Here is a 5,171-nt window from a genome sequence, read left to right on the forward strand (position 1 = left end):
CGCTAAAGACTGATGTGAAAGGCATATAATAATTTTCGGTAGCGACGGTAGGAGAGCCGTAGCTTAATTGGTGAAAGCGCTCAGGCCGCGATTGCCCGAGAGTCGCAGGTTTAAATCCTGTCGGTTTCGAAAATTTTTATATGAATTTTAAATTTATAAAAATTGATAATTCCTCCAAGTGTAGGTTTACCTACACTTGGAGGAATTATCAAACACTAATAAAAAAAAAACAAAAATATTATAAAAATATAATATATCACCACAACAAGTGTGTTCGAATTAACAATCTCATCCCTGAACCCTTTTAAATTGCTGGAGTCTTTGTCACCTCGTCATTCAATACTCAATGGGATAATTAACTTCATCTCCCTACATCAAACTGTATACTGTACACATCAAACTGTATACATTAAACTGTGTACTGTAACTGCTGTGTTTAACGCCTTTGGTTGCCTGGAAGAGATCGCTACGAGTATGTAGCGATAAGGCCACCAAATTATACCTTTTGTTAAATTTATATTTATAATTTTACTATATGTTTATGTGGTGTACAATAAAAGTTTATTCATTCATTAATTCATCAAACCTTCGTATATCTGTTTAATGGCAAGGCGTCCTCTTAGTGGGGGAACTTTTAATGGCACCTTTATGTCTTATTGAAATGAAGGTAGCGAACTCGGTGGGTGTATTTATCCTAGGGCCAAAAGGGTAATTGCCCGGGGCGGCAGGCGTTGAGGGACAGCGCAAGCAAGTAAGAGTGATTCATGTACTCTTTGAAATGAAAACAAAAATGAGCTGATGACGATGATGTACTCTTTGTCTCGGAAAAATGTATCGTTAGTATGGGATAGAAGATTAGCTGATAAGTGATTCTGTTATAACTATAACCCCTCCACGCATAAACATTTTTGCATTTATAACATGAGTGGAAAAATAGGGATACAGTGGACATTCCAAGTCGCCGCAACACCGCTGATCGGCGCGACACATCGCAGGCTTGAACGCGTTGCCGCGGCAGCAACCATGGACTCATGTACTCGGACAAGAAACATGTTAAATTTTTAGTTTTCTTTTTATAGTTATAATTGTCTAAGCAGATGGTCCACCTGATGAAAAGTGGAAAAATATCGCCTAACAGAAGCAACACTTCACAGTGCATACAAGGAGTGCGTCTTGCAACATGCTGCCCTGTGTTGATCAATTTGAGGCGTAGGTGTTAAGCCTCATGTGCCTGTAATTACACCGGAAACCACCCCCTTCAGACCGGAACACGGCATTGCAACAATTCTACTTATCGGCAACAATAAGCATGGCAATAGTACTTCCTGGACGAGCTCTGTCACAAAAAGCATGAAGACTAAATTTTACATTACACTATATACTTCTATTTACCTACTATTTATTACCCTGAAATCTTCTATTTACCTACACCCTTCTACCTAGCTTTCCAAACATTTTGAGTATATCGAGCTTTTCCCTTTGCTAACTTACGAGACTTTGCAAACTTACTTTTTTCTGCAGCACTCTCTTCTAGACCGTTTGTTAATAGCTAATGAAAAAATTGGTTGTCTGTAAAGTCGGCTTACTGACGATAGTTAAACGTGACAACGTCGTAAGAAAATACTGATGGAATGGTTGCATTTTCAAAAGAAAATTTTAATTTTATTTGTTTGATAGATATTATCTTTGCTATAAACAATTGACACCACATTTACTTTTCACTGCACTTCATCCTTGCCGAAAACATGTAAATGCATTATTGTATCGAAGCAGTCCACGCGGACGCTTGCTTGCACTTCAAGCCTCGAATGGAACGCCTCAGAGCGAGGTAACGCCGCATACGTCATGTTTTTTCGTGCGTGCAGCCGGCTCCATCGAATTATAAGACGTCGAAAATGCTACCTATCTACGAGTAGATATGTATTCATCATCATTATATTATCCCACTACCGGCCCACTACAAGGCTCGGGTATCATCCCACAATGAGGTTTAGGCTGTAGTCCACCACGCTGCTGGCCCAGTGCGAATTGGTGGACTCCACACATCTTACAGAACATTATCGAGACCTCATTGTATAGTTAGGTAATACACTTCTCAAGAAGAAATAACATAATAACCAGAATCCCTACTAATATTATAAGCGCTGATAGCCTAATGGTCAAAGCCATTCGACTTCACTTTCGGGGGGACGAGTTGGAATCCCAGCAAGTACCTACCTCTAACTTTCAATGTTATGTGTGTTTTTTTTATTCAAGCAATGAAATATCACCTTACTATTCTATAAATAAATAAATATACTACGACAATGCACACATCGCCACCTAGCCCCAAAGTAAGCGTAGCTTGTGTTATGGGTACTAAGATGACTTATGAATATTTTTATGAATAATATACATAAATACTTAGAATATACATATAAACACCCAGACACTGAAAAACATTCATGCACATCACACAAACATTTTCCAGTAGTGGAAATCGAATCCACGGCCTTGGGCTCAGAAAGCAGGGTCGCCGCAAACTGCGCCAATCGGCCGTTAAATACGGCCGCTTATATCACACGATTTACTTTCAAACAGGTTAAATTAATAAATTATGCAAAAGTTTCTATTAAAACCTATACACATTATTACTAATTTTATTATTCTTTATATGGAACGGTACCGTTTTGAAGTGGCAACGATGTGGCAGGTAGATTTTTTAATATATAAAGCCAAGGCATGTTTTGTGATGCGATTTGACGTGACGCGAGATTTATGTTTACAGCACTTCTAATTTACTGCGTGCTATAAACTACGATCAAAGTCGTCGATATATAAGTGTAGTAAGTTACTTTTAATAGTTACCTACTTATTTAGGTATTTCGTTAACATCTACCTATATTTATCTTAAATTCACGCTTTGGCTACCCTCAACTTTGTTGCAGTAGCTGTATATACACATCAAATAATTTTCAAACTTTTCTTCTCACAAACTAAGTAGTTGATCGCATACTGAGAGTAAGAGATCAAAAGAGTGAACAACCTACTTTTCTTCTTACGATTATGTTTGTTTATCATATTGCATAGGTGTAATAAGTAGATACATTCAATTATTTACACATAAAAGTATTTAGATTTTTTTAATGCGTCCTATAACTAATATTATAATTAAAGCAAATGTAAGTTTATTTGGTTATTCAATTTCATTCCTTAAATACCAACCCATAGTCATGCCAATTATACATGAGTACAGTGGCGTGCACTTCATACATGCACAAAAGCACTGCATACCCTAAAATTATTATATAATGTATATTCCTAACCGTTATATTCAATTTTCCTGCTGTATGCATACCCTGGTAAGGAACCCAATGCACGCCACTGCATGAGTATTATTATGTTGTCAGGAGTAGGTACAGAAAAGGGCATTGGATAAGTACGATTCATATGGGAAAAAATGTAGTTAATGTTCCTGTACTATAACCCATGAATCAAGTAGTTTTTTTTTAGTTTCTTTTTACTTAAAAAATTACAAATAGCTTGATTTCTTAATGTCTGCTGTTTATAAGACCAGACCATTACTTTAAATGCGAATAACCATGGTAATACCTACCCTGATTATTACATAAAAATACGATGGATGGATTTGACGACCTCCCTGGCGAGCGCTGTGGTTTCAATTTGGATGTCCGTGGTTCTATTCCAGGCAGGGACAATTTGGGAATTTATCATTTATGAATTTTCTCTGGTTTGGTCTGGTGCGAGGCTACAGCCGTGCCTAGTTACCACCCTACCGACTAAGACGTGACGCTAAGCGTTTTCCAGTAAGACGACACGTAGAAAAAAATTAGTTGTACCTATAACTGTCATTAGTGCCCCTAACACGTTAGCCCGTTACCATCAAAAATTAAAAAAAATCAAAATTCAAAATTCAAAATTCATTTATTTCAAGTAGGCCTAATATAAGCACTTTTGAAACGTCAAGTCTGTCTGTTTGTAGTGATTCTACCACCGGTTCGGAAGGCAAATCTACCAGACTATATCATAACTTACCGCTAGGTGAGATTGCAGTGAAGGGTAAACTTGTAGTGGAATAAAAAAAAATACTTGGTGTGTCTTTGATTATGATATCCTAAATTTGCACTTGGCGCCTTTACATAATGATTAATAACAGTTGTATAATATATTATTATTAATATTATTTTGGCATTTTAATGTGATTATAAAATACTAGGTAGGTACAGTGTGAAGTCGTTAAAAATTAATGACATCACTGAATTGCAAATAGAATAATAAATTATCTATTATTATTACCATTAAGGAAAAAATATCTATGTAATGTTTTAAATTATATAACCACGACATGGTGCACCTAGATAGATACCTATTAAAAATAATGTAATTGTCATTATTTAAAAAAAAAAACTTAATTTCCTAGGCCGTGATTTCATTTCAAGACATATTATACGTTGCTCCTAATGTAATCAGATATATTTTAATGCGAGTTGGTGGGCTAAAATCTCAATGATATGACGAAGAAACTGTTAAACATAATCGATGGCTCAATCTAAGAAAAGTTAAGTCAAAAAAATAGCTAGATACCTACTATTTGTCTACGTAGATTTTACAAGAGTGAAAAAAACGCCGGCTTTGAAGTTGAGCGGGCCGAGCCTAGAAAAATTTACATAATAATTAATACAAACCGAACTCGTTTCGAACGTTTATTCTCTGTACATTGTCTGCCTCTTTGTTTCACTCGATGGGGTCGAAGGAACAATGGAGGCGTAGGCGAGCGGTACCGGGCGGAACAGTTGAGATAGGCGCAACGTTTAGCACGTGATCATTTTGCGAAAAAGGAACAAAAAGTCGGTACAACTCAAAGACTCCATTCTCAAAAGACGTTCGAGTCAAAATATGTACAAACGCAGACCGTAATGGGCTAAACAATAAAAAATGGATATCTTATTTAGGCCTTCAACAATAAGCGCGGTGCATTTCGTGCGGGGTTGCCTCGTACAATAGTAACTTTTATGATGCCATAAAAGCAGCGTCTTTGTCCACATCTCGGTCCATAAAGTTGGAAGTTATCCTCTCACGGATGCCAACTAAACTCCTGAAATATATTCCGCTGAGTACTGTATGTAGATAAATATTCTTGTAACCTAGTTTTGCTGCGAGATTTTGACTGA

Source organism: Pararge aegeria, chromosome 5, assembly GCF_905163445.1.
Source record: "Pararge aegeria chromosome 5, ilParAegt1.1, whole genome shotgun sequence".
NCBI lineage: Eukaryota > Metazoa > Arthropoda > Insecta > Lepidoptera > Nymphalidae > Pararge > Pararge aegeria.